Genomic DNA, 16,300 nt, shown 5'->3' with positions numbered 1-16,300 from the left:
CTTTGGTAGCACCGAGCCTGCCACTTAGATTTATTTGCATACGTTCCACTGGGAGTCTCCTTAAGAGATCTTCTTACATTCTCTATCTGCCGATATTGCTGCTAATTTTGTAAATAAGTGTACAGGGTGTTAGTTTTGTTTTGTGCAACATGGGGAATACTCTCGGTAAGGTGGAATCACCCAAGGATAAAATTAATGACGTAGATATTCACTTTAAAGGACAACTAAAGCCTAAAAAAGAATATGGCTAGAAATGTTTAGCTATGTGTTTTGGGCCCTTGTACCAGCCCAAAGCCACCAACGCTCTATAGAAATAAAGCCCCATGCCCCTGAAGATGCCCACAGTAGCTCTCCATCTTTTGCCCAACTACTGCACATGCTCAGTCTGCTCTTGGCTGATGTCAGTGACCTGAGCTTAGGGATCGACTCACAATATTCTTCTTGGAGAGGCCACAAAGGCCCGGGCCTAGGGTGGCAGAAACGTAGGGGTGGCATGCCGACGGAATTTTCAAAGTTTTTTTCAATACGGAGCAGTGGTAACTTCTCCCCACTGCTCCGTATGGGGCTTTAAATGTATGCGCATGCGCGCTAGCAGGCGTGGGGATGCTCGTTCACGCATGCGCATTGGGGGGGCGGGTCGATCAACAGGGGTGGCCTAGAGGCGCCCAGAAAACAAATCTGGCCCTGCCCTGCCTGCTTGGTCTGGTCACTATTAAACATGCATACAGGCCAACCAATCACAGTCCTGTCTGGCTGCTCTCTAAAAAACTGAAGTCCTTTTGAGCTTGGGGCGAGACTTTAGCTGAATCCTTAGTGTGGCTTTTCTTTCCACCTTGTAATGATTCCAAATACTGAGCTGTGTAACAAATATAAGTTACAAAGGTTGGAAACAGAGGCAGAAGCTGTGACAAAAGTTTCAGTCACTTTGCTATTACCCAACAGCCCCTCTGGGAATAAACTTTCCCATTGGAAAGGTTTGTCTGTATGTAATACAGTGACTGTATATGCACCTTACACTCTCCCCCATGGCTAAGGTACAGAATATTACTAGCTTTAGCACTGGGGCTTCTTTCTTTCTTTCTTTCTTTCTTTCTTTCTTTCTTTCTTTCTTTCTTTCTTTCTTTTCTTTCTTTTCTTTCTTTCCCACACAACATACAAATAACTTCTCTCAAAGTGTTTATGAAGCAGTTGCATGGGGGTTTGTGTGCATTACACACGGGGAGAGGCCAAACTGTGCCAGTAGGTGTATAGGCAGAACAACATGATATGTACAGGGGAACCTCTGCACAAACACTATGTTCCTTCCCAGGATGCAAAGTGACTGACACTGAGCTCAGAGTTTGGGCTCTCACTATTATAAACAGGCTGTGTATGGAACCCCCAGGCTGCTCAGCAACCCTTTGCTTTGGTCAGTGTAATGCAAGTGTTAGAGAGAGTCATTTGTAGAAGGATAGAATTCAGAATGTGTTTTGCTTAGAAAAAGCCACAATTATCTTCTGAGTTGATATTTCGGGGGATGGGGATATGGGAATATTTGGGAGTCTGTTGGAAACAAGTTATGTCTAAATACTGAGCTAAAGCTTGTTTTTATTGATATCCTGTAATAAAATGTGTATAATAGGGCAGCGCTAGTTTATATGTACCTGTACCCATGATGCACCTGTGTCTCTGTGCCAATGGGATCATTTTTAGGTTCCACCTAGTTCTCTATGGAGGTTGAAAAAAAAATATATACACAAGAGCATTGACCAATGAGAATGCTGATTAGATTCCCAGCACTATATCAGCCATTGTGATATTATCTTACATATAGAGATAATGATGTCATTTTCCCGTCATTATATGGCACAGGAATCAGACATGGGGATAAAGGGACAGACTTGTTCAGTGCTGGGAAACTGTGCTTAATGCTCCCAACTCCAATTGCAGGAACAGAGAACAGGGAGCCAGATTTATACAGATCAGCTGGGATTCTCATTGGAGGATTCTTTTCCATATTTATGCAGCCACTGGCTTTGTGCTGTTGTTTTGATAAGTTACTACGTTCCCTAAGCTCCGCCTCCCAACAGCAGCCCAGAGCAAACTGAGCATGTGCAGGAGCCAGATCTTACAGAAGATGGTATAACAAAGTAACAAGATGGCAGCCCCCTGTGGACAACTTTAAAAGCATAAATCATTATTTTAATTAGGCTTCTCAACCTCTGGGCTTGTGCAGTAAGTTCAGAATGTTTATGTTTATGTTCAGTATACAAAATACAGCATTTCTAATGATTTTCTATTTTAGACTTTAGTTCTCCTTTAAAGGGGAAGGAAGGTCATTTTGGCATTTTACTGCCAATAGATTTGCTACATTAGTGCCACCTAGAACAATATACTTACTCTGCAGAAAGCTTTACCCTACCTGAATAACAGCCCTAGAAGCTGCCATTTTAGCTTGGTCTCAGTAGCTTCCTGCTGCAGTTGTAGCCATTGGAAGCTCAGATCACACATTCCTAAGGGTGGGGGGAATGAGTTCTTATGCACTCTTATGGGAGGGGGGAGCAGGAGAAGGGAGGGGGAGAGAGGAAAGAACTGAGCAGACTCAAGCCCAAAACCTGAAGGAGCCCGATTGTATGTTCTCTATCTGTGCCTCCCTTTTTGTTTTGTTCTTCTTATTATAATTAATAAAATACATTGTAATAAATTATCACCAATTTGTATTATGATTCGTTTGAAGTTGCTTTATTTCTGCCCCATATACTTGATATGATAATGATTAAAAAGTGTTTTGGGATATTTCAGAAATTGTCTAGGTTTTACAAGTGACTAAACAATTCTGAATATGTAGTAAATAATTCATTGGCAATTTACAACCCCCTATGGACAATTTAAAAAAATTGTAATTGTTTTTTTTCTAAATATTGAAGAATCTTCAGTAATCTTGACTCCGATTTCACTAACGTGTTTACAAAAATAACTGCAATCTGAAAAAAATTGTGATCTCAAAAAAATCACATTGTTACAATTATTTTTGAGCCTGAGTATTTTTGGGAATTCTCATGAAAATTGGGTAAATAGTACATACTGTTTTATGGCTAATTCACTCTCTACGCCTAAAGGGACATAAACCCAACCGTAAAGCTGTCCCACTGCGCCCCCTAGTTCTCTATAGAAGTTGATGAAAAACGTAATTACACATGGAAACCAATTCCCCAATGAGAATTCTACTGACCCAAAATTTAATTATAGATGCAAGAGAAGTGACCAATGAGAATGCTGATTCCCAGCACTGTGTCAGGCCCCTTGCTGGTACCTTACATATAGAGATAATGATGTCATTTTCCCGTCATTATATGGCACAGGAATCAGACATGGGGTAAAGGGACAGACTTGTTCAGTGGTAAATTGTACATATTGTTTTATGGTTTATTCAGTTCCTATATTTCACCACTAGATGGCCATAGGCTACAGGGAATCATTTTAGTACAGACGCTTCTGAAACAGCTTCAGCTTCAAGGGGTGAGGAATATTAGTGGATTGTATTCAAACCGTATGTGGGAGGGGCTTCAGCTGACCTGTAACTGCCAGCTGTGAGGGCTGCTCTGAGTTGCAGGTTTTGCATGTTGCTAGGGAATAACTGGGTAAATTGTATGGATTGTTTTATGGTTTATTCAGTTCCTATATTTGGCCACTAGATGGCCATAGGCTACAGGGAATCATTTTAGTACAGAAGCTTCTGAAACAGCTTCAGCTTCAAGGGGTGAGGAATATTAGTGGATTGTATTCAAACCATATGTGGGAGGGGCTTCAGCTGACCTCTAACTGCCAGCTGTGAGGGCTGCTCTGAGTTGCAGGTTTTGCATGTTGCTAGGGAATAACTGGGTAAATTGTATGGATTGTTTTATGGTTTATTCAGTTCCTATATTTGGCCACTAGATGGCCATAGGCTACAGGGAATCATTTTAGTACAGAAGCTTCTGAAACAGCTTCAGCTTCAAGGGGTGAGGAATATTAGTGGATTGTATTCAAACCGTATGTGGGAGAGGTGTTGGCTTTAACCGCCAGCTGTGAGGGGTGCTCTGAGTTGCAGGCGAGTTCCTAGTGAATAATATTCATACAAACTCCCGAGAGTGAAGAGGATTTATTATGTGCTGCAATAGCAGACCCTGCTGAGAAGCGCCATTTTCTATATAAGTCTGGCAAAACAGTCGTATCCAGCTGGGATTGTGTTAATCGGGAAATCCCTTCCATAATTTACACTCACTCACAAACAGGCAGAATGTTAGTAATGACAGCTAGGGGGCAGCTTCTCATGGTTACGTGCCCGGCCTGTTATTCTCTAGCAAAAGCTTATTCTGCCCAATCATTATGTGTTACATGAAAGAGAAAATACGTTTATTTAATTCTGATTTCTTTGCTACAGAAAATAGAGGGAGAAGAGACCAGTTTAGGGGTTAATAGGGAGAGAGCACATCTGCTAAATGCAGAGCTGACCCGCAGGCTCCCCCTTATGTGCAAGTGAGTGAAAGAAGTATCTGGTCAACCCATTTACCCCACTTTATTAATATTATTGTTGCTGGATTAAAAATCCCAATGTGTTATCAAGATTAAGGCTGGGAGCTGTAGTTCAGCAACATCAGGGCTGTATTCTTAAAGCAATATTGCACAATAAAACTTATCCTCTGTACTGAACAACAATGTCTTTTATCCCCATGTCTGATTCCACATATAATTATGATTATTAATGATGGGAAAAATGACATAATTATCTCTATATGTAAGGTACCAACAAGGGGCCTGACACAGTGCTGGGAATCAGCATTCTCATTGGTCACTTCTTTAAAGGGAAACTAAACCAAACTTTACTCAGCTGTTGCTGGACTACAAATCCCAGAATAATGTAACATATAATGAAGGGTGAGGCATGCTGGGAGCTGTAGTCCAGCAACATCAGGGTTGTATTCTTAAAGGGACACTAAACCCAACCGTAAAGCTGCCCCACTGCGCCCCCTAGTTCTCTATAGAAGTTGATGAAAAACGTAATTACACATGGAAACCAATTCCCCAATGAGAATTCTACTGACCCAAAACTTAATTATAGATGCAAGAGAAGTGACCAATGAGAATTTTACTGAGAGAATTTTACTGACCCAAAACTTAATTATAGATGCAAAAGAATTGACCAATGAGAATTCTACTAACCCAAAACTTAATTATAGATGCAAAAGAATTGACCAATGAGAATTCTACTGACCCAAAACTTACTTATAGGTACAAAAGAAATGACCAATGAGAATTCTACTGACCCAAAACTTAATTATAGATGCAAAAGAATTGACCAATGAGAATTTTACTGAACCAAAACTTAATTATAGATGCAAAAGAATTGACCAATGAGAATTTTACTGAACCAAAACTTAATTATAGATGCAAAAGAATTGACCAATGAGAATTTTACTGAACCAAAACTTAATTATAGATGCAAAAGAATTGACCAATGCTTGAGCTGCACTGCCGATGACACAGTACTGGTGCCATATGCATATACAGAATTATATACAGCTAATGCAGGTACAGCAACTCTCTGGAAAGCTGATCTGGAGTATAGCTGATCACATTCATCTGAGGCTACTAAGCTACGCTTCTCATTAGCCAGTTCCCAGTGGTATCTACACAACAGTGCGCTGGCTACTGTTACACAATGCAGAGTGGCTGAAGGGAATTAGTGCATTGCCCAGTATAGCAGCAAGTAGCCATAACACAAAGCTTGAATCCATAATCACATTCACCCGAGGCTACTCAGTAATGCACCCCACCTTATGGCGCAGAGCAGCATTGTAGATATCCCATAGGAATGCATAAAATGTGTTTTTTGTTAATGTATTGAGCTCTAATAAATCTGCCCCTATATGTGCCATACATTTCATTTTTCCTGATCAAATTAAAAAAATAAATAATTAGCCTGTTGTTTTCTAGCAGAAGGACGGCTTATTTTTGATTTATTTGCTACCAAAGAAGACAGAGAGCACATCTGCCAAAATGCAGAACTTCTCTTACCCACAGGCTTCCTGTTATGTACAAGCGAGAGAACATTATTGTTGCAACTACATTTTCATCCAAATTACATTTATCAATGTTAATGCATGCTGAAAGTTATGGCGCAGTAAAATCAATGTAGTGTTTTTCAAAAACAATATTATCAATAAACATATCTCCTGTATCAAACAGTATCCTTTTATCCCCATGCCTGATTCCTGTGCCATATAATGACGGGAAAATGACATAATTATCTCTATATGTAAGGTACCAGCAAGGGGCCTGACACAGTGCTGGGAATCAGCATTCTCATTGGCCGATTCTCCTGCATACGTAATAAGGTTGCATCTCAGAAGAATTCTCTTGCATTTTGGGAGAGTTATAGTTGGTTATAAGCAGTTAACAGATCTTACTCTCTGTGCTGATGGGCCATATCAATTATGAACTTGTGCCTAGGGGAGGCTCTCCAATTATCCAATGAGAATTCTACTGACCCAAAACGTCATTATAGATGCAAGATAACTGACCAATGAGAATGCTGATTCCCAGCACAATGTCCAGCATCTTGCTGGTATCTTATTTTTTTATTCTGATTTTCAAGTTGTTTTTCTTGTTGTTGTTGTTGTTATATTCTTGAAAACAATATTTGCAGATTGTATTGAGCCGGGATGTGGCTGAATTGTCAGCTTGTAATGTGCTAAACGGAAACTGAGTCAGCTACGCGGGCTCTTTGCTGGAGGTGTGGCTTGCTGCTGCTGCTGCTAAATATTTGGCCAGTAGATGACTGTATAATACAGTGGCTTAAAGGGACACTAAACCCTGCTGCACAGCGCGGCTCAACCAAACGTTACTCAGCTGTTGCTGGACTACAAATCCCAGAATAATGTAACATATAATGAAGGGTGAGGCATGCTGGGAGCTGTAGTCCAGCAACATCAGGGTTGTATTATATTAGACTCATATACACGCCCAATGCAAGATTTATTTAATGAAGAAAGTGGAGCAGTCAATATAATAACACTGAGCCCAACTACTCACCAGAACTGCCTTTATATGCATCAAACACATATGGGGGGGATTTTCCAATATTCAATTTGAATTTTTTGCTGCATAAAATCTCCCATATTCCAATGACATTTTTCAAAAACTCAAATGTCTGGTACTTATAATAGTGACGAGCGAATGTTTTCTGCCAGGCATGGAAATTCCATGTTTCAACATCAGTGCCAAAAAAGTTGAGAGAAAAACAACAGAAAATAAAACGACCGTTCACGCCCATTGACGTTAGTGCGTTGCCATAGTAACCGTTCTAAAAGGAGAACACAGGAAGGATGTGGTCAGCCTCTGAGATCATCTCAGCGAAACGCGTCAGGCGAGGGGAGATGCGTTACTGCTGGCGGAGCAGAGCCACGAGGGGGGGAGAGAACAACAGCAATCCCTGCTGTGAACCCATATTGCTTCTATTGTGTATATATATATATATAGATATATTTTTTTTGCCATTGTCTAATGTGCTTAACAGAAACTGTGTCAGCTATGCAGGCTCTTTGTTGGAGGTGTGGCTTGCTGCTGCTGCTGCTGCTAAATATTTGGCCAGTAGATGGCTGTATAATGGAAGTTTCTAGAAGGGGGTGGCAACCCATGATAGGGGGTGGGGCTGTAGAAGGGGAGGGGATTCGTGGGTAAGATATAAAAGCTAGGGAGCCATTTCTTAGGTCTCTTTCTTTGAAGAACCAGGGAACACTTGAGAAAAAAGTTGCCCAGGTAAGAGCCAGTCTAATTGCTACACCCAATAGCTTGGCAGCTTCTTTAGGAGCAGCTCTGAGTTATTTGAATGGAAAATAAAATTATTTGTAGACTTGAGACATGTCTATGTCTATGTGAATAGAGTGGCAGCTGTGGGGGCTGCACTGATTTGCAGGTGAGTTCCTAGTGAATAATATTCATACAAACTCCTTAGAGTAAAGAGGATTTATATATATATATATATATATATATATATATATATATATATATATAACTGGGGAGATTGGGTTTTGTGAAAAACTCTCATAGAATTTATATTCACTCACAAACGGGCAAAAAATGATGTGACCGCACCCATTTTGCAGCAGCCACGCCCATTTTGGAGGAGCTCATTTCAGAGCCAGCACCATTTGTACACCCAATAGCTTGGCCAGCTGTTATAAGAGTAGGTCTTGTTTAGTTAACTGATCGGTAATATAACTTAACTTGCAGCTCATCTTGATACAGGATGTGGTTGGGATGTCGGCTTATGATGGGCTGATCGGAAACTGTGCCCCTATGGGGAGGAGATGGAGAGAAAGAGCCTGCTAAAACTTCTGGCAGAACTAATCTAACCAAAAGGCTTCCTGTTAAAGGGAAACTAAACCCTGCTGCACAGCGCGGCTCAACCAAACGTTACTCAGCTGTTGCTGGACTACAAATCCCAGAATAATGTAACATATAATGAAGGGTGAGGCATGCTGGGAGCTGTAGTCCAGCAACATCAGGGTTGTATTTTGTGTTGCACAAAATCTCCCATATTCGAATGACATTTTTCAGAAACCTGAATGTTTGGCACTTATAATAGTGATGAGCAAAGGTTTTCCACCAGGGATGAAAATTCCATATTTCGACATCAGTGCCAAAAACAATTGAGAGCAAAATAACAGGAAAATAAAGCATCCGTTCACCATTTGGAGTGAGAAAAAAAACGCCCATTGACGTTAATGCGACGTTAGTGCGTTGCTATAGTAACCGTTCTATAAGGAGAACGCAGGAAGGATGTGGTCAGCCTCTGAGAGTAGCTCAGCGAAACGCGTCAGGTGAGGGGAGATACGTTACTGCTGGCAGAGTGGAGCCACAAGGGGGGGGAGAGAACAACAGCAGTTTTCATTGTCTGTTGCAATCTATTGAAACGAATGGTTTCCATGATGTTGCCATGCTTCCTCAAAATAAAGTTGTGCGTGCCAAAAACTTTGTGCAGTAGTTGCATTTTGCAAATTTTGTGGTGAAGCAAAACAGGATAGATTCACTCATCAATATTAGCAAGTTAACACGTCCCACAGTGCCATCTATTGGCTAACAATGAAATTACAACCTCCATTATTAAATGCCCAATGCTGATGCTTGAAGGAGACATTTTATATAAAGTTCATATTCAGTTATAATATTCATCCTTCCTCAAAATGTGAAATGATGCAGAAAAAAAAGATGTTTTGAAAGCATTTTACCTCCTAAAACTGTCATTATATGAGAGCTGCAAAGACAACCTCTCAAGTCAGAAGCCAGAGTGGAATGAAAGGTGGGCGTGTCCCTTCAGTCTCCCACAGGAAGTGGTCAAAGCACTGATTGACAGGCTTAACGCAACAGTAGCAGGGAAAGCCCCTCCCTGTTTCCTCCTTCTGTGTCTCTCTGCTGCCTGGCTGCATAGTTTTGCTTGTGCTGCTGCCAGAGCAATAATAATAATAATAATCTTAGTTGTAAAATGTAAAAAAAATATAATAGTAACATTTTACTTTGTTTATAGTGGAAGGGTATTTTTCAAAGCAAATGTGAATGATTCACAAATGAACATGGGGGGAACCAATCTGAGCACAGAGAGGGAGACAGAGGGAACCAATCAGTTGGGGGGAGGGAACAAGCAGAAAACAGAGAGAGAGGAGGGATCATAGCAGGCAGGCAGGGAAGGGAGGGGCATGAGCAGAGCAGAAATGACTGCCTCTGACATCACAAAGCCCCACCCACTCCATGCATATTCACTGCACTTTAAGTAGATGTTGTGGCTCCCACCCACATACTGAAGAGTCCTAAACAGGAAGCTTGCAAAAAGGGGATGAGTAGCACACAGTTTTCTAGCAGTTATGGACAAATTTGAACCTAAAGGTAGAACAATAAAAGCACTTACTTTTATTTTACATTATTTTACATGGTTTAGTGCATTGTAAAACTTTATGGTATATATCCCCTGGACTACAAATCCCAGAATAACGTAACATATAATGAAGGGTGAGGCATGCTGGGAGCTGTAGTCCAGCAACATCAGGGCTGTATTCTTAAAGCAATATTGCCCAAATGTCTGGGCAATGCGACCACACCCATTTTGCAGTGACCACGCCCATTTTGGATGAGCTCATTTAAAAGCCAGCACCATTTGTACACCCAGTAGCTTGGCCAGCTGTTATAGGAGTAGTCCAGCAACATCAGGGTTGTATTACATTAGACTCATATACAAGCCCAATGCAGATTTCTGCATGTAGCCGGATAGTGGAGCAGACAATATAATAACACTGAGCCCAACTACTCACCAGAACTGCCTTTATATGCATCAAACACATATGGGGGGATTTTCTAATATTCAATTTGAATTTTTTGTTGCACAAAATCTCCCATATTCGAATGACATTTTCAAAAACTCAAATATTGGCACTTATGAATTGCATAAGGCAGGCACAGAAATTCCATGTTTCGGCATCAGTGCCAAAAACAATTGAGAGAAAAACAATGGAAAATAAAACGACCACTCGTCACTGTATTTGGAGTGAGAAAAAAACGCCCATTGACGTTAGTGCGTTGCTATAGTAACTGTTCTAAAAGGAGAAAACAGGAAGGAAGTGGTCAGTCTCTGAGAGTAGCTCAGCGAAACGCGTCAGGCGAGGGGAGATACGTTACTTCTGGCAGAGCGGAGCCACGAGGAGGACAACAGCAACCCCTGCTGTGAACCCATATTGCTTCTATTGTATATATATATATATATTATTATTTTTTGCCATTTTTTCATTTTCTGTTGCAATATATTGAAACTAATGGTTTCCATGGTAATGCCATGCTTCCTCAAAATAAAGTTGTGCGTGCCAAAAACTTTGTGTGGTAGTTGCGTTTTGCATATTTCGCGAAACGGGATGGATTCACTCATCATTATAACTAACTACTACGTTAACAAGTCACACAGTGCCATCTATTGGTTAACAATGAAATTACAACCTCCATTATTAAAGGAGAACTAAAGTCTAAAATAGAAAATCATTAGAAATGCTGTATTTTGTATACTGAACATAAACATAAACATTATGAACTTACTGCACAAGCCCAGGGATTGAGAGGCCTAATTAAAATAATGATTTATGCTTTCAAGTTGTCCACAGGGGGCTGCCATCTTGTTACTTTGTTATACCATCTTCTATAAGATCTGGCTCCTGCACATGCTCAGTTTGCTCTGGGCTGCTGTTGGGAGGCGGAGCTTAGGGAACGTAGTAAATTATCAAAACCACAGCACAAAGCCAGTGTCTGCATAAATATGCAAAAGAATCCCCCAATGAGAATCCCAGCTGATCTGTATAAATCTGGCTCCCTGTTCTCTGTTCCTGCAATTGGAGTTGGGAGCATTAAGCACAGTTTCCCAGCACTGAACAAGTCTGTCCCTTTATCCCCATGTCTGATTCCTGTGCCATATAATGACGGGAAAATGACATCATTATCTCTATATGTAAGATAATATCAAAATGGCTGACACAGTGCTGGGAATCTAATCAGCATTCTCATTGGTCAATGCTCTTGTGTATATATTTTTTTTTTTCAACCTCCATAGAGAACTAGGTGGAACCTAAAAATGATCCCATTGGCACAGAGACACAGGTGCATCATGGGTACAGGTATATATAAACTAGCGCTGCCCTATTATACACATTTTATTACAGGATATCAATAAAAACAAGCTTTAGCTTAAAGGACAACTAAAGCCTAAAAAAGAATATGGCTAGAAATGTTTAGCTATGAGTTTTGAGCCCATGTACCAGCCCAAAGCCACCAAAGCTCTATAGAAATAAAGCCCCATGCCCCTGAAGATGCCCACAGTAGCTCTCCATCTTTTGCCTTGCCCAACTACTGCACATGCTCAGTCTGCTCTTGGCTGATGTCAGTGACCTGAGCTTAGGGATCGACTCACAATATTCTTCTTTCCCCTGCCTGCTTGGTCTGGTCTCTGCCTGGTCACTATTAAACATGCATACAGGCCAACCAATCACAGTCCTGTCTGGCTGCTCCCTAAATAACTGAAGTCCTGCTCTGGCACTTTGAGCTTGGGGAGAGACTTTAGCTGAATCCTTATTGTGTGACTGTTCTTTCCACCTTGTAATGATTCCAAATACTGAGCTGTGTAACAAATATAAGTTACAAAGGTTGGAAACAGAGGCAGAAGCTGTGACAAAAGTTTCAGTCACTTTGCTATTACCCAACAGCCCCTCTGGGAATAGACTTTCCCATTGGAAAGGTTTGTCTGTATGTAATACAGTGACTGTATATGCACCTTACACTCTCCCCCCCATGGCTAAGGTACAGAATATTACTGGCTTTAGCACTGGGGCTTTCTTTCTTTTTTCTTTTTTTTTTTATATGCAACCACACAACAGACCAATAACTTCTCTCAAAGTTGTTTATGAAGCAGTTGCATGGGGGTTTGTGTGCATTACACACGGGGAGAGGCCAAACTGTGCCAGTAGGTGTATAGGCAGAACAACATGATATGTACAGGGGAACCTCTGCACAAACACTATGTTCCTTCCCAGGATGCAAAGTGACTGACACTGAGCTCAGAGTTTGGGCTCTCACTATTATAAACAGGCTGTGTATGGAACCCCCAGGCTGCTCAGCAACCCTTTGCTTTGGTCAGTGTAATGCAAGTGTTAGAGAGAGTCATTTGTAGAAGGATAGAATTCAGAATGTGTTTTGCTTAGAAAAAGCCACAATTATCTTCTGAGCTGATATTTTGGGGGATGGGGATATGGGAATATTTGGGAGTCTGTTGGAAACAAGTTATGTCTAAATACTGAGCTAAAGCTTGTTTTTATTGGTATCCTGTAATACAATGTGTATAATAGGGCAGCGCTAGTTTATATGTACCTGTACCCATGATGCACCTGTGTCTCTGTGCCAATGGGATCATTTTTAGGTTCCACCTAGTTCTCTATGGAGGTTGAAGGAAAAATATATACACAAGAGCATTGACCAATGAGAATGCTAATTAGATTCCCAGCACTATATCAGCCATTTTGATTTTATCTTACATATAGAGATAATGATGTCATTTTCCTGTCATTATATGGCACAGGAATCAGACATGGGGATAAAGGGACAGACTTGTTCAGTGCTGGGAAACTGTGCTTAATGCTCCCAACTCCAATTGCAGGAACAGAGAACAGGGAGCCAGATTTATACAGATCAGCTGGGATTCTCATTGGAGGATTCTTTTGCATATTTATGCCGCCACTGGCTTTGTGCTGTTGTTTTGATAATTTACTACGTTCCCTAAGCTCCGCCTCCCAACAGCAGCCCAGAGCAAACTGAGCATGTGCAGGAGCCAGATCTTATAGAAGATGGTATAACAAAGTAACAAGATGGCGGCCCCCTGTGGACAACTTTGAAAGCATAAATCATTACTTTAATTAGGCTTCTCAACCTCTGGGCTTGTGCAGTAAGTTCAGAATGTTTATGTTTATGTTCAGTATACAAAATACAGCATTTCTAATGATTTTCTATTTTAGACTTTAGTTCTCCTTTAACCATGGGGGGGGGGGGAGTGTAAGGTGCATATACAGTCACTGTATTACATACAGACAAACATTTCCAATGGGAAAGTTTATTCCCAGAGGGGCTGTTGGGTAATAGCAAAGTGACTGAAACTTTTGTCACAGCTTCTGCCTCTGTTTCCAACCTTTGTAACTTATATTTGTTACACAGCTCAGTATTTGGAATCATTACAAGGGGGAAAGAAAAGTCACACACTAAGGATTCAGCTAAAGTCTCGCCCCAAGCTCAAAGGGCCTTTAGTTTTTTTAGGGAGCAGCCAGACAGGACTGTGATTGGTTGGCTAGTATGCATGTTTAATAGTGACCAGACCAAGCAGGCAGGGGAAAGAAGAATATTGTGAGTCGATCCCTAAGCTCATTTCACTGACATCAGCCAAGAGCAGACTGAGCATGTGCAGTAGTTGGGCAAAAGATGGAGAGCTACTGTGGGCATCTTCAGGGGCATGGGGCTTTATTTCTATAGAGCTTTGGTGACTTTGGGCTGGTACAAGGGCCCAATACACATAGCTAAACATTTCTAGCCATATTCTTTTTTAGACTTTAGTTGTCCTTTAGCATCCCCTTAATCATACTGTACTGAGATACTCAGGCTAGCGTTTGACTAATTTCATCAGTAACAAGTAGCGCAATAAGAATACCTGAATATATTTCTCTCTCCCATGCAGCAAATCAAGAGAGATCCGAGCTTGAAAGGAAAATCCGAGCAAAACGCCTCTAACCAGAGCACCGCCAGCAGGGTGTGGCCAGTACTGCGGGTAAGTGGTTACTTAGCATGTATATTGCTTAGTAGGAATCAGCATGCAACAGTACGGAAAGTACCAGGGCCACCAAAAAAAAAAAATTCTGGTGAATTATGAGTTTTAACAGCAGGTTTTGTAGAAAGAAAAAAAAATCTGACTCTTTAAAAAGTTATAATTATTATGAGTTTAAAAGGTATAATTCACCAGAATTTTTCTTTTTTTTTTGGTGGCCCCAGTGCTAGCGATGAGTGAATCTGTCCCATTTCGCTTCGCCTAAAAATTTGTGAAACCACAGCAAAATTTGGGAAAAGTGTTTGTTGCGAAATTTTTTTGTCATCAGCATCTTTTTTGTCGCCCACGCCCATTTTGACACAACCACACCATTCTTTTGTCATCTGCATCTTTTTTGTCTCCCGCATCATTTTTTTGTCGTCCATATCTTTTTTGTCGCCCGCTCCAATTTTGACGCAACTACACCATTTTTTTTGACACAGTGCAGGCACACTCTTGTTTGTCACAACTCCACCCTTTTTTGACGTGACCGCAACTGTTTTTGATGCGCGACAAACTTTTTCAGCGGAGAATTTTCGGTGAAGTTTCGCGGAAAATTTGCTGCCAATCTTTGCCTGGCGAAAAAATTTGCTCATCGCTACCCAGTGCTCTTCCGTACAACAGAGAGTACCAGTGGACAAAAATTATGAAACCAATCTCTATCCCCATGGTGGGTCCTGCAACCCCCAGTCCGACCCTGGAATACAGATCTGCATTTTTCTATACACACACACACAAAATAATTGAAGTAAACTATCAGACTGTTCCAGAAAAGCAGTCAACCTATTAGATCATTTATCTAGAGTTTATATAACAAGATGAATAGCTGCCAGCTCAACATGCCTGTCTCAACCATAGTGCCGAGGATACTAACTGGCTGTCTATAGAGGGCGCCCTCTAATGTCAGCAGTCTAGCATAGCAATAAATACAAACAAAAGCAAAACCAACATTTCCTTGAGAGAATACTTGGCACACAATTCTATAGCTGCAAACAGTGTGGGCAAACACACAAACCAAAACATCCTTCAAAAATGAATAAAGAGAAGTTGAATAGATTCAGTACTGTTTAAAATATCAAACGAATGAGTTATGTGCCAGATAATACATTGTCACCCAGTAATCTTGCCTGGTTAAACGTTTGCATTGAACTCATTATGGTTTGTTTGACAACAGATTACATAAACCAAGAGAGACTAATACTGAACAAAAGATGACTGAGGCTGGCGAACTGAAGAAAATATTGAAGGCCACACTGAAGAATCTGCGGAGAAGAAGCTTTAAATCCTTCAAGAACAGTCTCCTGGACTGTGAGGTGCCCGACGGGTATGAAAGAGTTACCCTGAGTGAATTGGAAGAGGCAGATCGAGAGAAAGTGGTTGATCTCATAATCAGCTACTACACAACAAAGCACGCACCCCAAATCGTTACAAAAGTGCTGAAAGATATCAACGAAAGGCAGGCCTGTCTAGATCTGGAAACGGAATTAAAGAGAAGTGAGTACAACACTCTCTTGAAGACCATCCTTTAAACTACAGTGGTCTCTTTCTATTTGTTATAATACACTCCTATGTATTTGCGCATACACAGAAGGTTATAAAAGCTATGAGCATGTAACAATAAATTGAACAAGTTTGAACTGCGTCCATGGTTGCCTCCTTCTTGTTGCCTCGCTCGTCTTTGTCCTGGCAGGAGAGTTCCACAGGTCCCTACACTTTAAGTGAGTGGTTAGGAACCCCAACAGTTTTATGGTACCAGAAGTGGGGTGTCGTCAGCTGGATGGGTGAGTATAACTCTACTACATTTGAGTCTCACCCTGTCCTGCTACGGCACTGCCGTGTGTCTGTGCTTAGGCAGCACCCCCTTGTAGTTTGCATACAGAGGTTGTATGTGTGCTTTGGTAGCACCGA

The 16,300-nt window shown here is 41.1% G+C and overlaps 1 long non-coding RNA gene across 1 annotated transcript; it reads left to right on the top strand.

The window, feature by feature from the left end:
- The first annotated feature begins 7,745 nt into the window (after positions 1-7,745).
- LOC105948445 lies at positions 7,746-16,053 on the top strand. The gene is made up of 3 exons (XR_001171859.3): positions 7,746-7,779; positions 14,267-14,356; positions 15,567-16,053. It is a non-coding gene; the product is annotated as an uncharacterized LOC105948445 (long non-coding RNA).
- The last annotated feature ends 247 nt before the right edge of the window (positions 16,054-16,300 follow it).

This window comes from Xenopus tropicalis, chromosome 9, assembly GCF_000004195.4.
Source record: "Xenopus tropicalis strain Nigerian chromosome 9, UCB_Xtro_10.0, whole genome shotgun sequence".
Lineage (NCBI taxonomy): Eukaryota > Metazoa > Chordata > Amphibia > Anura > Pipidae > Xenopus > Xenopus tropicalis.
This window is presented reverse-complemented; position numbering and strand designations above follow the sequence as displayed.